General features: G+C 36.9%; 1 long non-coding RNA gene across 1 annotated transcript in view; it reads left to right on the top strand.

Annotated features, from left to right (window-relative positions):
• Nucleotides 1–19,109, top strand: part of LOC134485921 (uncharacterized) — a 42,926-nt gene extending 23,817 nt beyond the window's left edge. Inside the window, exons 2-4 of the long non-coding RNA XR_015674827.1 lie at nt 15,610–16,868; nt 17,775–17,996; nt 18,559–19,109. This is a non-coding gene — a long non-coding RNA (uncharacterized LOC134485921). The remainder of the gene's footprint in view (nt 1–15,609; nt 16,869–17,774; nt 17,997–18,558) is intronic.
• The last annotated feature ends 501 nt before the right edge of the window (nt 19,110–19,610 follow it).

The raw sequence follows: 19,610 nt of genomic DNA, 5'->3' as shown, positions 1-19,610 counted from the left end.
AGACTCGTAGATGTCAGCAGTTTCATACCACAAAGCCACGTAACTTCATTTCTCTGCAAAAGTTGTTGATTTGTTTAAGCATGCTTATACTTATTCCTTAAAGAGTATTTTCTCTCCAGAGATTGCTGAGAATTAACTGAAATAACTGTTTGATAATTGACCACACCACTTGTGAATTTAAGAGAATAGCTATTGTCTTAGTTTGCTTTCTATTGTGTTAAACACTACCACTAGGAACAATTTAGGGAGGAAATAGCTTACATAACCTGGATCAATGGCTACTGAGGGAAACCAAGGCAAGAACTCAATGCAGGAACCCAAGGCAGGAACATGGAGGTAGGCACTGAAACAGATCATGGAAGAATGCTGCATAGTGGTCTTCACTCCAGTGTCAGCCCTGCCTGGTTTTTTATCCACCAAAGAATCGCCATCCAAAAATGGCTCCGAAGACCGTGAGCTGGGTCTTTCCCCCATCAATCATCAATAAAGAAACTGCCAAATACACTTTTCTGCATGCCAAGCTGATGTGGGCATTTTGTCTCTCAGTTCAGGTTCCCTCTTCTCAGATGACTCCAGCTTATACTAAGTTGGTCAATAAATAAATGAATAAATAAACAAACAAAAGCCAAAGAAAAATAACAAAAATCAAAACATAACAATAAACTAAGAACACAGTTACTTACCTTCATATCACATTCTGTTTATCAGATGCATCAACCCCAAATGCTATACATTCTTCTTTCCTTCCTTGGTGGTGGTGGTGACAGTGGATGCATGGATGTGCCAGAGAACAACTATTGGGGTTGCTTCTTTTCTTCCACCATGGGTTCTAAGAACTAAACTATGCTCACCAAGGCCTTTGCAGTCAGATTCTTTATCTGCTACACCAAATAGCTGGCCCATTAAACAATCATTTCAATTTGAAGATTGTGGAACAAAAATATACTATTAGGAATGTAAACCATACATGTAAATAGAATCTCTCTAGGTACCTGCTATGTGTTTTTTTAAAACCTATTTTTCCAGAGATGTGAAGAAACACATTAGAAAATTTCAGGAAATTGTCAGAGCAATTGTACATGACTGAAAATCCAGGATACTTGTCCATTACCAAAACAAAGCCAATAAATAAAAATTATTTTTTTTAAATTTGAATATCCAAAGCTTAAACAACAAAATCTACACTAAATGTATATATCTATAAGTTCAGTTTCTCTTTTAGCAGGTTAGTTTAATATTCCCATGATGCTAAGTATATTTTTCATATTCAAAGCAAAAGTTTATTTCTTTTTTTTTTTTTTTTTTTGGAGCTGGGGACCGAACCCAGGGCCTTGCGCTTCCTAGGTAAGCGCTCTACCACTGAGCTAAATCCCCAGCCCCCAAAAGTTTATTTCTTAAATTAACCTATTTCTTCTTCATAGAAAAATCCAAGATAAATGGACAATTTTATTTTAATGCAAATATGCCTAGAGGGCACTCTGAAGTTAGACCTATGTGTCATAAAACATGTTTGAGAAAAGTGAATTATTACCATATTGACTAGTGGGCCCCTGATGCTGGAATGTAAGATCTGACCCGCAAAGACAGGTCACTTGATAACACTGAGATACTGTTCAACAGATGCATTGAGCAAATTTTAAAGCTGTTCATGGGCTATATTTCTTTGGGTACTATCAGGAGAAGTTTAAGTCCTGTGTGGTTGTGTCATTCTGGATAATATTAATTTATTTGGAGTAATTTATGACCCAAATTACCACAGAATGGTATTAGTTTCATGGGGAATTTATTCGTTCTTTTCTTTTCCTTGGGCTAAGAAGAAGAGGGATCAAATGCCCAGAAATTATCCTTCTCAGGGAGGTCTGCTCTCTGCCCTTATGACTCTGTAGAACCATAGTGAGAGATAAGAAGGTGTTGTCTTGAGTCAAAGTCCTCTTGTGAATTGGGTAGCTGGATAACTTAGAACCAGAAGAGGACACAATTAAAGGAGTCTTCCCCATCCCCTTAAGATCGCTTCTGGATTCAGTTAGCAGAAGCATTTCGGAAAGCTTGGGAGATGTTTTCACCAATCAAGGAAGATTCTGTATTATTACAGCAGAAGAGGACACAATTAAAGGAGTCTTCCCCATCCCCTTAAGATCGCTTCTGGATTCAGTTAGCAGAAGCATTTCGGAAAGCTTGGGAGATGCTTTCACCAATCAAGGAAGATTCTGTATTATTATAGCATTACCACCACTGTAACTATAAGTATAATGAAGTAGGACCAACCATCTGATGGAGAAATGGCTACAAATTAGATTTAACCAATTCATGACACCAGAAAAAATTCTATTTATTCTCTAAAAGTTCATTAGTACATCTAAGGAAAATTAGTTGTTCTAGCTGGTACATATTATCACCTATCTATTGTGGTTAGGGACTGAAATTTGATGTTTGGATAGTGTGGTCTTCCTACTCAAAATTTTAACTATGCACTGTGGAAACTTGCCTCAATTTCAGAACCTGTACTATGGGTAAAATGGTTGATTAGAAGGAAACCAGATAGCTGTTGCAGGGTAAGGAGAAAATGGATGTCAAATTAGCAAAACATGTATACATAGAAATGTGCTATATCAAATTGTAACAAGTTGTGTTTAATTTCCATTTCTATCTATGTGTATCTTTATCTCATATCTTTTTATGAGCACAGGTTTCTGAAAATAATCATGCTAGAAAATGCAAGATTATCAAAAAGACAATTTCTCACCCCAAGCACACAATTCATCAGCCCAGCACTCATCCCACTGTTAACTATTTCTTTTTGTATGTAAATGTATGTGTGTGTATCTCTCCCTGTCCTTTCCTGAGAGGCTTTTGACTGTCCTGCTTTGTGCTCCTGGCTGGTTGCACATTCATGCCCACCCAGGAGCTATCTTGGATCTGTGGATGAAACACACACACACACACACACACACACACACACACACACACACACACACACACTTTTAATCTGCATTACTTGGTCAATAGCTATGTTCTTCTAAGCCTCCCATGGCTAGCATGGCCTTACCTTTACTCCTTGCTCAACCCCTCCAAAACTGCCCTCGGTTTAGTTGCCCAGTTACCTTACTCCTAGCTCAAAAAGTTTTACCTCAGCTTAGTTGCCCAATTAACTTCTGTGAAGCCATTGGTCTTGCTGCCCAAGACGCTTTTGGGCTATGCTTTCATGTTCTACTTTCCCTTTCTGCCTACATTTTGGAAGATCTCCCCTGTAGCTCTGAGTCTGTTTCATCTCTCTCCCTGAAGTATCTCACTTCTTTCCTCTCTCCTAGCCTGAAGGAACCTGGAAGTCCCACCTCTTTCTGCCCAGCCATTAGCCACTGGCATCTTTATTGATTGATTAAAAACCAGTTGGGACAAGAACCTCCTGGCTCAGTACTTGAAGATTCTTGATTAAATCAAAGCATCAGAAATATTCCTCCACACTCTCACTCTCATGGTCACTCTCTCTCCCCCTCCCTCACTCCTCCTCTTACTCCTCTTCCTCCTCCTCCTTCCTTTCCCTTTTCCTCTTCCTCTCTATCCTCCTCTGCCTCTGTTCATATGGACCACATAAATATAGAAGATAGAGGTCAACACAGAATGTCTTCAGCAATTGCTCCTGGAACTCACTGATTCAGCTAGACTGGCTGGCTAGACAAATCTCAGAGGTCTTCCTATTTGTGTCTCCCTTGGACTGTGCTTGCAGGTACAAACCGTGAGGTCATATTTCTACATAGGTGCTAGAGATACAGACTCAAGTCTTCATGCTTTACTCACTGAACAATCCTACCAGCCTCCCAGCTCCGCAGTACTACCTCTTCTCTCTCAGACCCTAGGAATTTCTTCTAAAAGAACAATGTTTTCTGGTATGACAAAGAGACACTGGTATTCCAAAGGAGTCGTAATAGAATAGGCTGGTTTTTAAGGAAATCATGAAGATCACACACATACACAAATACAAATATGGTAGTTTACTCCTTATAAACTTTAAGCTTCAGAACATGTTAATGAAAGTGCATATGATTTGAAGGAGAATGCAGACACCCACCAGACTTTAAGATTTCCCTCCACTATTCATTGGAAAGAAAAGTCATCCTAAGAGCTTTTCTCTCAATTTATACATAACTCTGACCATATATGCTCCTATGATTAAAATAGTTAACATCCAATTTTAAAGAAATGTCATATGAGATTTAAAGACTTTCCCTTCAAATGAATTTAAGTATTAGGTTTCTCAGAAGAAGAGAAACCAATATAAATTTATGCTGAATTCCCAGGTCATTTTTTTTACATTTAAATGTTGCCTACCCTATGCATCTGCAGCCTCTTTTGTATGGAATTTGATAAGACTTCTTAAACCAAGAACCAGGGTTGTTAAAAATTCTTTGTACCCCTTTTATACAAACATCCAGCTTCTTACATAAACACGTTTTTATCATCTGGAATGATTCATAAAGCCTCTAATCCCCTGGTGTAATAGGACACTACTCACTTACACATTCCAGGGATGAGTAATTTCACAAGCCAGAAAAAGAGACAAATATATTAAAATGATTCTGCAATACAAATTTCAAAGAGAGAAAGAATAAAATGGAAGTGAATGTAGAAATTGAAGACTTTTCTCATTATGAAGAAGGGTGTATTAGATCTGCCTGTCAGAGGACTTAATACATAAGTCTGCACAGGCAACCTGACAATCACTCTGCCAGAATCCTACTTCATGTGCATGTACCTACAAATGTTCAATTTTTATCGCTGCTAACTACAAAGTGAAAATTGCATAATAATCAGCCTGCAGTGAACCATGGGACAGAGAATCAGTGAGAAATCTCATTATCCTTTCATCTAGGGTCACGTAATTTCAGAGGCAGAGTGGTTAGATTCTCCTAAAATTTCAAGCTTTGCTTTAGTAGCTGTAGGTTGAGTCCCTGCTGTTTAAGAGGCAGACTGTAGCCAGGTGTAAGCTGGGTTAGCACATCACATGAGACAGATCTTTTTTTAGAAACAGAAACACGTAGTCAAATAATGTCCTTTGTCCTGGATGAGAAATGCACAGGCAGATTGTTTGAATAATTGCATAAAGCTTTCTGGATGAGCAGACAGATTGAACCTTAAAACACAGTCTAGATAAACAGAGATGGAGAAAGATAATGAGATTTAGACATGATCTCACAAATGAGAAACAATATCATAGATGGATGGGGACTGGAAAGCTTCACCTCAGTTTTCAGAAATCTTAGGTGCTAGATTTCATGATACGATGCTGTCAGATTTGTAGGGCAGAATCAAGGATTATCATTTTCATAAAGAATGGATATTTGCATAGATCTTGTTAATAAAGGTGGCGGGAATATTATGACAAGATACTTGGGCTGAGGCATTTTCTTCAATTCCCTTTCTTTTCAAAACTTTCTGAAACTATGACACTGAAGCTCAGTGGGATGTTTGTAGACTTTTAACTCATATCGCTTTGTTTGGGCGTTTCTGGTCTTACTGGTCTTTTGCAGTTATATTATGGTTTCAGATTACGGGTTTTGTTTGGTTCTCTGTTTCTCTGTCTCTGTCTCTCTGTGTGTATGTATGTGAGAGTGATTTTTCCTTTTCTTTTCTATTCATTCGTTAATTCATTAATTCATTTATGTTCATTTATCCCAAATGCTGCCCCTCCTTCTGGGCCTCAACGGGAGAAGATCTGTCTATTCTGGCACAGGGAGATAAGATAACCTGAGGGGAAATCCTCTCAGAGGAGAAGGGGGAGGGGCATGGATGGAGGATTTCTGTGAGGCTAGACAGGGAGCCCTATTGGGGAAGAGATATCACAGTCAGGCTACAGCTTTAGGGCTAGCCTCCACTCTAGTTGTTGGTGGCCTACATGGACATTGAGCTGTACATTGACAGCTACTATGTATGCTGGGGTCTTCGTTCCAGCTTATGTGAGTTATGTTGTTGGTTATTTGGTAGCTCAGGCTCTGAGAGCTCCCAGCAGTTCAGTTTAGCTGATTCCATTCAACCTTCTGTACATTCCCATCCCTTTCCGGACCTTTAATACTTTTCACAACTCTTTCATAAGAGTCTCCAACCTCTGTCCAGTGTTTGGCTGTGGGTATTTCAATCTGTTTCAGTCAGCTGTTGGATTGAGCCTCTCAAAGAACGGTTATGCTAGACTCCTGTCAGCAAGCATAGCAGGGAATAATTGATAATGTCAGGGATTGGTGCTTGACCGTGGGATGGGTTTCAAGTTGGGCCAGGTATTGGTGGCCCATTCTTTTAGGTCTACTCTATCTTTGTCCATGCATTTCTTTTAGACAAGACAAATTTTCAGTCGAAGTTTTGTGGGTGGGTTGGTGTCATTATCACTCCACTAGGAGGTTGTTCTTTATTCTTTTGTTTGCTTGCATGATTGCTTTTGAAAGAAAGACAGGTAGGAAAGAAGGAAGGAAGGAAGGAAGGAGAAAGACAGACAGACAGACAGACAGACAGAAAGGAAGAAAGAAAGAAAGAAAGAAAGAAAGAAAGAAAGAAAGAAAGAAAGGAAGGAAGGAAGAAAGCAGGCAGGCAGGCAGGCAGGCAGACAGGCAAGCAAAGAGAAAGGAAAGAAAGAAAGAACAGAAAGAAAGAAAGAGAAAGAAAGAAAGAAAGAGTGAGAGAGTGAGAGAGAGAGAGGGGAAAAGGAAGAAAGAAAGCAAGAAAGGAAGGAAGGAAGGAAGAAAGAAAGATAATAGAAGGAAGGAAGGAAAGAGAAAGAGTTGTGGAGTTGTGTGGTTATGGAGGAGGCAGGAAGAATGTGTGAGGACTTATGGGAAAGGAAACCATAATCAGAATATATTGTATGAAAAATTTTCTCAATAATATATATGTGCATGTGTGTATTTGTTACAACAATGAAAAGAAAAGAAACTGTGAATTTAAGAAAAAGCAAGGTTGATACATTGGAGAGATCAAAAAACCAAAATAATAGGATTCTGAATCTCAGAGTTTTCTGAGACCTCAGAGGAAAATATTGAAAGTCTGACCAGTAAGTGAACTTTTATTTTTTGATTTTATGGGCTTGCTGATAATGAATACATACCTAACTAAACACAGCTCCTTCTTTTATTGCACTGAAATTTTAAAAATAACTTGACTAGTACTAAAAATGCAAAATTGCAGTTAATTATCTGGTATTGTGTGTTTTTCTGATGCCATGTAGCTTTCATTATCCTTTTCCTTAATCCTTATCATGTGGGTATAGGTGAAGCACTTAACATGTTTACTGCCACTGTTGATCATCACACAAGTCAGTGATGTGGCTACACAATACACTTGCTGTCACGTGACTTAGCGAAGAGAGCTAGGAGTTAGTGAATTCATCTTCATTCTTCAACCGCTCCTCTAGTTTGTTCACCACCAACTCACCCTGCCTTGACTCAACGCTTGTCAGTTCTATGGGAACCTGTCATGGATTTCAAACATAAGTGAGATCTTCCTAGTGTTTGTATCTTTGCTGATTCTCTTTTGCCCAATTTTATTATTTTATTCAATGTAGACCCAAGGATATTGCTACAAACAAGCTGAAAAGTAGTCTTATTCTTGTACCTCTTATTTCTGACCTGTGTTTCATATTTTTAACTTTTATTGAAAATAGATTTTTCTCATGCAATATAATCTTCATTATCGTTTCCCTTTCCTCTAGTCTCTCTAGCTCTTCCATACCATCCTTTCCCCCTTTGGATCCACTCCATTTATTTCTCTCATTAGAAAATATCAAGCTTCTAAGAGACAAGAACCAGATATGACAAAATATTACATACAGCGAAGTAAAAACTGTCATGTGAAAGTTTGACAGGCAACCCAACAGGAGGGAGTTGCAGGAGTTCCAAAAGCAGGCACAAGAGTTAGAGGCCCACTCATTCTGTTCTCACAGTCAGGAGTGCCATAAAAATACTAAGTTAAAAGCTATAATATATGGACAGTGTACCTGGTATAAACCCATATAGGTTCTGTCCTTGATGCTTGTCTGTGAGTTCATATATGATTTGCTTAGTTGATTCAGAGGGCTTTGTTCTCCTGGCGTCCTCTATCCCCTCTGACTCTCAAAAACTTTCCACCTCCTCTTAGGCAGGATTCTCTGAGCTCTGAGTGGATGGATGTGATGGAGACCTCTGATTTAGACTCTAAATAATGTCTGACTGTGGTAGACATATCTTTTTCCATATGTTACAGAAGAAAGCCTCTCTGATGATGACTGAATAAGGTGCTAATATATGAGTATAGAAGAGCATCTTTAGGAATGCTTTCCTTGTTTTGTTTTGACCAGTTGTCTTTGTTTTTACCCTTGGTCTATGGTCTATATAGTCTATGGTTATTGCTTAACTTAGCAGTTTTAGATATGGGTTTCTTTTGTGGAGTGGACCTCAAGTTATACCAAACATTGGTGAGCTATTGCAAAACGTTCTGTGCTACCATTGCCCAGTCATATTTTGCAGGTAGAACAAATCAGAGGTTTGGTGACAGGGTTGGTATTAGCAGCCTAGAGAGTACCTTCCTACACCAAAAAGAGTAAAACATAGGAGTGAGGAATTCACATGCAGGCACCAGCTCAATTACCCATCTTCAATGAGTTTTGTGGGTGTTTTCATTGACAAAGGGCCATGCTGTCAGTTTGTGGGGAGCAACCCTTTGTTTTAGCAACGGCCTGTATTGTTTTGGAATTTCCATGGGACCCACTTGGCCAATAATTCAGTAAAATGAAATCCAGTCACTTCATTGGAAGACTTGCCTAATGACAAGAGATGAAGAGTTAATTCCAGCACTCCTTAAATTATTTCACAAAACAACAACAGAAGAAACTTTGTGCAGTTCATTTTATGAGACCAACTTTGCCTATACTCAAACCACATAAAGACTCAAAAAGAAAAAGAATTACAGACTAATTTTCCTTATAAACATACTTGCAAAAATACTTAATAGAATAATACTTATGACCTGAATCCAAGAACACATCAGAAAGCACACATTTTTACCATGATCAAGTAGCTTTTGTCCCCGAGATCCAGAGATGGTTCATTATATGTCCATCAATAAATGTTACCCACCACATAAACAAACTGAAAGAAAACAAAATCACATGATTATGTCAGTAGATGCAGAAAAGGCCTTTGACAACACCCCTTCATGATGAAAGTCCTGGAGAGATCATGGATACAGCAGACATACCGAAACACAATAAAGGAAATGTAAAGCAACTCTACAACCAATATCAGATTAAGTGGAGAGAAATTTAAAACAATTCCCGTTTTTCCTCTTAAGTTCAAGTTCTTCACCACCCTTGTTGATCTCTTTTAGAAAAGCTTCAATTTGTAAGCGTTCTATAAAAGTTCAAATTGAATACAACACAGAAGACATCTGGCAATTTTAAAGTTGTGTGTGTGTGTGTGTGTGTGTGTGTGTGTACATGTTTGAATTTATCTTATAATTACATCACCCTCCCCCATTTCATTTTTCCCTTCCTCACGTCCCTTGCATTTCCCTTGCTCTCTCTCAAATGCATGTCCTACTTTTCTCTAATTGTTGTTACAAACACCCACGCCCCTCCCCCACACTCATAAGTACAATTTGCTCATCCTGTACAATATTACCTGTGTGTATCATCTCAGGATAAAAAACAGGTCGTTAAATTCATAACTAATTACAGTGCAGAGAACAAGAGATTATGTGATCCCCAGTATCAAGTAACACACATATAAAGCACTCCGTGCACTAGGGGCTCGGGGATCATTGTGGAAGAGGTGGTGGGAAGGGTTTAAGGGTCAGAGGAACAGGAAGCTTGCTATGAGACTGTTTCCTCCATATTTCATTTGGCTTCTGTATGGCCATTTCTTCCCTCCTCCTGGACAGATATTTCAATTGATGCTTAATAATGTAATCAAATGTTAGCAACTGCCATTCTAAGGGGAATCATAATAAATAGATCTGTTAATTACCAATACTGATGTCCTATTCAGTTGTGAAATTATAAGACCCAAATGTATGGTGTATTTACCACAGTAAGGACTGTCAATTAAGTTCTTATTAAGTGTAACTAGCCTTTTGTTTCATTTGTTGAGATAAGTATTACGTCAATCAACATATTATCCATTGATCTCAAGTTTTTCTTTTTGCATTTGATTGGTTTATAGCTAAATACATAAAGACTCAACAAACAGAATTACAGACCAATTTTTTTTTATAAACGTACATGCAGAAATGTTCAATAAACCAACACTTGCAACAATTAATGAAAACAAGACATGAATTTGACACAGAAAAAGAAAGGGATGTATATAAAAGTTTGAAAGGAGAAAAGGAAAGTTTGAAATTATGCAGTATTATAATCTTGAGAAGAAAACAATTAAAAATGACTAAATAAATTTAAAAAAATTATAGGAATAATTAAAACCATCTATTCTAGTAGAATTTTATACTCACCAAATTACTGTAGAGGTAGTAAAGTTCTCTGCACTCTATTTCCAAATTCAGCAACTCTCTGTGCTGCTGTTGAATTCAAAGATTCTTTGTGTATTTTAGGCACAGATATTTTACCAAATACATGGTTTCTAACATTTTTTTAGGAAAAAATAACTCATGTTTACTTCTTACAGCTATACTCTTAATAATTTTTCTTTGATCTGGGACCCATTTGGAATACATATTGCATGTGTTGTGATTCCACAGGTGCCCATGATTTTCAGGAACACAGATTTTCTGTGTACTAGATGATATTGACAGTCCTGCACACTGCTAGCCATGGTACATGTGATGGTGATTTTCAGGAGGAACATTACTGAGTCGAAAGCCATTCTCATACACATTTAAGGCACATACACTGTTAGTACCAGTATGACTTGTTCTTGATACTAGGCTTTGACAATGGACTTTAGGGCTGACCTGTTTCCATTCCATGATATCAGCCCTTCTTCTTCATGTTTCCTCCCTTATGATATTCTTTTGGAACAGACTCAAGGTAGAGTATGTATTAAAGCAGAGAGAATACATTCTTCTTCCTTAAGATAAATTATCTACAAAGATCATTTGAAGTTCTTCCCCTTAGAAATTTCTAAGATCTTCCCCACTTCTTTATAAAAACATTTATTTATATAACTATAGTATTATTTGTTTGTGCTCCATTCTTAGACTCAACAAATTCTCCAAGGAAAGTTGGCACATTTTGTACCATTTTAAAAGTCTTAGATATTAAGAACTGTACTCTGGTTGTCTTTCTACTTGACTTTATGAGATGACATTTGATACATGTGTGAATACTAAAACATTCACAAAGATATATATATATATATATATCTTGTTATAGATACTGAAATATATGTGCATTGTATACTATATGTATATTGAAATACATGTACATATGTATGTACATATATATTGTAAAAATCTACAATCAAATATGAGTTCAATTTGATGACTCCAACTCAAATCCACTACCATATGGTTTGTTCTAACCTCCTCCCTTGGTTATTTGAGTGTTTCACCTACCAGAGGATGCCTGATTCCATTTGCCATAAATGTGTCTTCAGTAATTACATGGAGTGTTCAGTGGCCTGTCAAGGTTAATCTGTGTGAAAATGACCTTACCCACTACAGCATAGTGACTATATACAGTTTACTTCTCCCTTAACCCTACAGATTTTACTGATCTCCAAAATTACATAGATTAGCACATTTTTGCCTATTAACTTCAGTGGGATTGTTTCACAATTGAATGTCAAATTTTCCTGTTTTGTCAGATTTTACATTATTGGAACCCTACAAATTATGTTTTTTAACTTTGGATGTAATTCAGTTTATTCTTTTTGCTATAAAATCTTATGAACTTTGACAAATGATTACATCTTACATATACCACTGCTGTATAATTCAAGAATAGTTTCAGAAACCCTAAAATATCTCTCATATATTACCTAATTCTACCATTCTACCCCTAACATTGACTGAACTCCTGATAAGCATTAATCTGTCTTATGGTTTTGTCCATTTTCACACTTTCTTGTGATTGAGAATAATACATAGTCTCTTTAGATTTTTCTATTACTAATATGTGTTTTAAATTTCATGTATATCTTTTCTTGGGTCGATAGCTCAATTTTTACTGCTCTTGAATATTATTTACTGTATGATATGGCAATTTTGTTTATGCAGTCACCACCTGACCGGACTGAGTTGTTATTGAGTGACGTCTGCACTAAACTTTCATATGCCAGCGAATGTGAGGTTACACATTATGATTTGAATATGAAATGTGCAAAATAAGTTCATGTATTTGGATCCCTGCTGATATTATTTGGGGTGTCTATGGAATTGTTAAGAAGTAGGGCCTGGATGATACAGGTAGGACTGTTAGTTTTGGTCTTGGCATGTTACTGTCTATCCTCACTCAGCTTCTTCATCCACCAGTGATATGAGAAGCAGCTGTTTCATGCTGTACCACGATGCCTCCTCCTCTATGACAGGCTGAAATCCCTCTGAATTCATGAGCTAAAATAAATCATCTCTTAAAAGTTTTTTAAGGAATTTTATCATAGCAATGACAAAAATAACTAATACAAAACATAGTACTTTTAATATTTCTTAGGCCTTTAGAGTTAATTTGTGAGAGAATTTTGGATTTTTTTTTGAGTTGTCACATAGAAGTGCTATAAAATCCTGTAAGAAGAGTTTTATAGGGCATTTACATATAGGGGACTGAAGCAGAATGATGTTAGAAGTGCAGACAAGGGCCAATCCTCTGCCCATGGCCTCAAAAAGGAACAAGGGCACTGTCTTACTGCTTTATTTGGAATATTTAGTCCGTGATGTTATGTATTGAAAATATCTCTTCCTCTTAATCCTCTCTCCTTCTTCACCTCTACCACCAGAGGTGGTGATAGTACCTGGTCATTAAGAACTGATAGTAGATCACAGTTAAGAACTTAACTCGAGTCTCATAAAACTCTGGACTTTTGAACAATGACGAGATACCTAAGACTATAATACTATTCTACTATTCAGTTAGACTAATGAAATTTTCACTAAGAGATGGCTATGAGCTTTTGGGGTCTGGACATGGAATGATAATGTCTAAATATGAGATGTTCAAATAGACTTATTGTGCTGTTTCGAGGATTTTGGAAACTTTAGTATATAGTTTCATCCAGTAGAAGTAGATTGACAGGTTGGGCCTTAGAAGGCAAAAGACTAAGCTTCATCAGCTCTCTGGTTACTGCTACAGTATGGGAGGTATTAGCTCTTATTTATACCAAGGAAACTACCATGCTAGCTTTGGCATCATTATGATGCCCTGGAATTCTCCTGAAACTACGATCAAAATGAGTTATTTTGCAATTTATGTCACACATTTCATCACACTGACAAGAAAATAATGAATACAGGGGGAGTTATTATCTCATTTGGATAAATATCTTAAGGTAGAAATTCTGGGTCTTGTGGTAAACTTGCGTTTAGTTCTGCATTTAAATATAGAAGTGTGGTTCAAAGCAAGCAAAACATGTGTACATACCCAGCCATCAGCAATGACCTATTGTTCCTGGTGCTTTCAAGCTTCTGATATTTTCAGTGAGAATAGATTTTATTATTCTAATAAGTGTGCAATGATACTTCATTGTCATTTAAAATTTTGCTTTCCTAATGATAAATAATGCTGCACATACTTTTTATATACTTACTTTTTGTAAGTGTTATATCTAGTGCTGTGTCCTGAATTTTTTCATATCAGTGGTTATTACTTAATAGGTACTTAATCTTTTCAGTTACTTTAAAAGATTTTTTTAAAAAAATGTATCTATATATATTTTAAAATAATAGTAAACCACACCATTCTTCCTGTTCCCATTTCTAACTCTAGTCCCCCTCGTCTCTTCTCTCCAATCTTTCTAAGCCTCTGTCCACTCTCATATTGATGACCCCTTTTTCCTTGATTTAAAAATTTTATCTCTCTAACTAGATATATCTTTTCCAAATATTCTCTTACTTTATAATTCTAAGTTGTTTGAACTTTCAAAAATATTACCTGTAGAGATTTTTAAGAGATTTTTATGACAATTTCATTATAATATGTTTTCTTTGTAAGATAATTTTTCTATTCTAGTTTCGTAGTTTGTACAATACGAGTGGCAAAGCCCCAGGCTTTGGCATTCCTTGCAGCCTCTACCTCTAAGATACACCCTCAACCCCACTTGAGCATTTTTTAAAGACTGCATTTATTGGTATTACATTCTCACTGTCATGTAAGGGTCAGCACGCCCAGGTTTCAAAAAGTTTTGATTACTTCAAATACAAAGTTTATGTTAATTGAATGATGTCTTCAGTCTGCTCTCTGCTACCTCATGCGGGCTGTAATTTATGTTATGTTTATGTCAATTAGCTTACTATATACATTTCATATAAATCAAATCACAGAGTGTATATCTTTTCATGCTCTTTCAGCTAGCATATGTTTTCAAGATTCTTTCAACGCATGTATCAAACTTAACTCTTTTATGAATAAATAATGTTCCATTATATATGTAATAAATACAAATATACATAAATTATGTATAACATACCCACATATACACACATATATACACACATACACTATATATTCCTATGCATTGGTAAAACTATTTGTTCACTCTCCTGTTGAGAGACATGGGATGTTCCCCTGTGTTAGCCTGTAAGTGACATTGTTCTGAGCACTATATATGTCTTAGATCAGTTCTAGTTTTCAGTTTTCTTACAATTGCCAGGACATATGGCAGTCCTGTGTTTAGTTTTATCAGGAGTTGCCAAATGGTTTCTTCAGTGAACCCTCATGCCTTATATACTCTTCCCTACCCACCAGCAATGAATTAAGTTAGCAATTTCTGGAAATTCTTGCAAAAAGTAGTAACTGTTATGTTTTGTTCATAGTGGGTATATTAGCACACTGTGTTTTGGATTGACGCTTTCCTAAAGACCTTGGACATCTACTTAAATACTTACTGTACATATGCATAATTCTTTTTAAATATATATTTGCACCTTTGTTCTACAAGATTTGTGGGGGTTTTGTTGTTGTTGAGTTATAGAAGTTCTTCTAAACTTCTGGATATTAACCTAATATACTATATAATTGACAAATATTTTCTGTTTATGTTTGTTGCCTTTTAGTTATGATATTTAATAAATAGATTGAAATGTGTGCCTAGTTAGATTCTTTTTGACTAATTTGATCTTTGTATCATTTAAAGAATTTGTTGTCAAATCAATGCTATATTTAATAACCAATTAATGATGAATTCATAGAGGCAGATGTGTCTTAACGACTTTCATTAAAAAAATGCAGAGTTTTAGATCTTCAACTTAATGTTCTAGCTGCCTGAAAACGCATTAGCAAGTGATTCTCCAATATGGCTTGAGTTTTCATTTTCTCTTCAGTGTCTCTAATACAACCTCAAAAATATTTTGCTATCTAATAATGGGTCAGGATAATATGACATAATTCATATTTTATCTATACTTTCATAAAAGAGGCTGAAGAGCTTTCATATACTTTCTTCTTACTCTTTTGTTTACTTCCTTCCTCTTTCTTTTTTTCCCCAGAGTTAACGACTGAACCCAGGACCTCATGCTTCTTTCACTGAGCTAAGTACCCAGCCCTTACATGAAATGATCTTAGTTACTTACCAAATGGTATTTTATTTGCCAGTGTTTTTAACATTGTAATAGTATTATGAATGGGATTTATATCACTGTTGTGAAGATGTCAGTGGCTGTCTTTTCAGCGGAAACTTATGTGGTAATAGTGTTAGTGTCCATCTGCCAACAGATACTATATTTGATGCTAGGTGCTTTATTTGCAACATTTTTTCAGGTCATTTAACTATTTTAAAAAAGTGAAAGTAAGCAAACACGAAGAGATAGAATAGCTTTAATAACTGTTTCATGAACATACTATTGAGATAGTTACTAATTTCCATACTTAGCAAAGTAGAATTCATAATTCTTTGGTGAATGAATGTGTTGGAGGATCAGCCTGGCCCTATGGAAATTCTGCCATTTTCCCCAAAGTAGCAGGCATTCTATATGCTGCCAACACTATCGACTATTTATTGACTCAGTTGTTCTGTAGTAAAAGATATTATGTAGGCTTCTTTATGTTCAAAAGAGTAGTCTATAGCTTAATTCAAAGATATCATTCGATTTTTCTTAGAAATTCAAGAAGAATGACTTTTGGCGAGATAATTTTAAAACTATTAGACTATTTTAAAACAATTACAAAATGCAGTCAACTATCACTCAAATAGGCATGTTCTTCAAATTACATTGAAGGGAACTGGGGACTCTGATGGCAGAATCTGAAATCTATTTTAGCTTGTTAGAGATTGCCGATAGAATCCCCCTAGAGAAATAGAGCGGTTTGCCTATTTGGAAACAGGGTGATGAAGCATTTTATTTTTTTTCCAGGAAAGATTTACTTGTATGTTTTTCTCTAAACTCGAGAGTACTGATTTATCTTTTGAACACTCCTGGATTTATACCAGTCCACCTACTTGATTCACATACTCTATTTTATAGCTGAAAGTGTCCAACAGAAAACTATGTGATACACAGAGTGAAGTGAAAAGTGTTACTCTGTTTCTCGGATTTGGGTTCAATGCCAGAGTCCTTTTTTGTATTTCATTCTTTTCAAATAATTTCACATTTCCATATTTGTTTGCTTACTCTAATATGGAGCTGAGAATCCATGCTATACACTGTTACATGGACTGAGAGAAGTCGCAGATGTGCCAAGCCCAGCACTAAGCAAGTAGAGGTCTCTCAAGTCGAGACGATCCGTTCTCTCGCTGGATTTTCATCAGGTATTTGGGAATGCTGAACGATATCACGAAGTTGTTCCCTACTGTGAATTCTCAAACTTTACCGAAAACAGGTTTAGGACAAAGCACACTGGGAATTGGTCTGTAGCCACGTGGGTGGAGAAGGGCTGGCTAACCGGAAAGAGATAGAGTTTGAGAAATGTTCGAAACAGGAACTTTCACAAATTGGCAGGAACTTTTTTTTTTAACTTGAGTATTTCTTATATACATTTCGAGTGTTATTCCCTTTCCCGGTTTCCGGGCAAACATCCCCCTAATCCCTCCCCCTCCCCTTCTTTATGAGTGTTCCCCTCCCCATCCTCCCCCCATTACCACCCTCCCCCCAACAGTCTAGTTCACTGGGGGTTCAGTCTTAGCAGGACCCAGGGCTTCCCCTTCCACTGGTGCTCTTACTAGGATATTCATTGCTACCTATGAGGTCAGAGTCCAGGGTCAGTCCATGTATAGTCTTTAGGTAGTGGCTTAGTCCCTGGAAGCTCTGGTTGCTTGGCATTGTTGTTCATATGGGGTCTCGAGCCCCTTCAAGCTCTTCCAGTTCTTTCTCTGATTCCTTCAACGGGGGTCCTATTCTCAGTTCAGTGGTTTGCTGCTGGCATTCGCCTCTGTATTTGCTGTATTCTGGCTGTGTCTTTCAGTAGAGATCTACATCCAGCTCCTGTCGGCCTGCACTTCTTTGCTTCATCCATCTTGTCTAATTGGATGGCTGTATATGTATGGGCAGGAACTTTTGACAACTCTAAGAATCTTGAACATTTGCAACTATGATCTCCACTGTGTGTGTGCAAAACATAAAACCTGGCAGACAAAAACAGAACTATGCCTCTGTCTCTAGCTACTGCTATCTAGTTCTATTAATTTTGATTATCTTATTTTATTATTATTCCTTAGGAACCTGTTCACTTTTAAAAAAAAAATTTCTGTTGCATCTCCTGAAAGTGGAATTGCAGACGGTTGCTGACTACTGTGTGGTTGCTGGGAACTGAATCTGCGTCTGCAAGAGGAACTAGTTCTTTTAAACCCCTGAGCTCTATCTCCAACTGCCTGCTAACTACTTTTTAACAAACATCTTCATCTATTGGATTTGTGTTTTGATTTTTATTCTCTAAGATGGTAACAAAAAATATTTCACACACTGTGTGCTCTATATTGTTATTTAAGGAGTCATATGTGTTAATTAATGTTTGAAATAAGTCTGAAAGTGACTTGTTCGATACTTACTAACCATTGCTATCTCTTGGCCTGAATAGTTTAGTAATATGTCATATGCCAGAGAAGATGTAAGAATTAAGATAGAATGTTAGGTTTGAAAGTGATACATAATTTTCATGAAAAATATTCTCAAGATGATGTATGGATATTTTCAACTAGCTTGTGTAGATCATATAAAGTTTTATAGTTTTTTATCGCAACGAAATATTCATTAAGGAGAACCTTCTTAGAAAATAAGAAGCAACAGTCAGCTGGAGTTTTACTTTATTTTTTAACGGGGAAACGGTTATAGTTCTTCTTCCTATTATTATCATTAATCTGTTTTTTTACCATCCAGTCATTAGTCATTATCCCCCTCCTATTATTGCTACTTCATATTTCCAGCTAGCTTAACACTGAAATGCAATTTCAAGTCCTTTCAGAAACTTAAATAAAATAAAATGGAGTGTTTTTTTCCCTTCAGGTCATTCAGTCAAAGTCCTAATAAGGGCACAAACTTCAGAAGCTTGGGCTGTCCTATGATTCCTCAGAAATGAAACAAGCAGCTTCCCAGGGCCTATGGACCGATTTGGTCACAGGCACTATGTTGCTCAAACAGCTTCCCTGGAGCAGAACACAGAAAAGAAGCTCCAGTCAACAGAAAAGTGTGAGCACTCAGGTCGGGAACGTATCTAACTGTTTACTGGAGCTCTCACTCTTTGAAATACTTCAGTGACACCAGAATCTATAGCAAATCCTACAGACTCTAAAATGAAGAATAATGTCAACCATTAAACAGATCTGTGGAAGGAATGAGCCACTTGCTCCACAAGTGTTTGCTAAGAAGACAGAGCACAGCATACACACATTTGAGAGATATGTATGGACTTTTCAAGAAAGGAGCTGAAGGGGTTTACAACCCCATAGGAAGACACAAACAACAATATCAACCAACCAGACCCCCCAGAACTCCCAAGAACTAAACCACCAACCAAAGAGTACACACGGAGGGACCCATGGGGCCAGCTGCATATGTAGCAGAGGATGGCATTGTCTGGCAGCAATAGGAGGCCCTTGGAAGCCCTTGGTCCTGCCAAAGCTGGATACCCTAGTGTAGGGGAATGCCAGGATTTTGAGGTGGGAAGGTGTGTGTGGGAGGGGGAACATCCTTAAAGAGGCCAGAGGAGAGAGGATGGGAGAGGGGATTTTCAGAGGGGAAATCGGAAAAATGGATAACATTTGAAATGTAAATACATGAACTATCCAATTAAGAAAAAAAGAAAGAAAAGACTCCCGTAAAAGCAGTGGCTTCAGGTCTGCTTGCAGAATGATGATCTGTTCTTTACTTTTTCAGAATAACTGGGATTCAAATTTTGCTATGTGTAACAAGTGTGCAAGTATTTTAATACTCACATTTAAAATTCTTCCCTATTATGCTTTAAGGTACACATTATATCATATGTACCCTGCATTTTGGGCAGGAAGAAAACAAAAGACCAAAAGACTAATAGTCTAATATCTGCTATATTGTTCTAA

This window comes from Rattus norvegicus, chromosome 2 (genome assembly GCF_021556685.1).
Source record: "Rattus norvegicus strain SHRSP/BbbUtx chromosome 2, alternate assembly SHRSP_T2T, whole genome shotgun sequence".
Classification (NCBI taxonomy): domain Eukaryota; kingdom Metazoa; phylum Chordata; class Mammalia; order Rodentia; family Muridae; genus Rattus; species Rattus norvegicus.
This window is presented reverse-complemented; position numbering and strand designations above follow the sequence as displayed.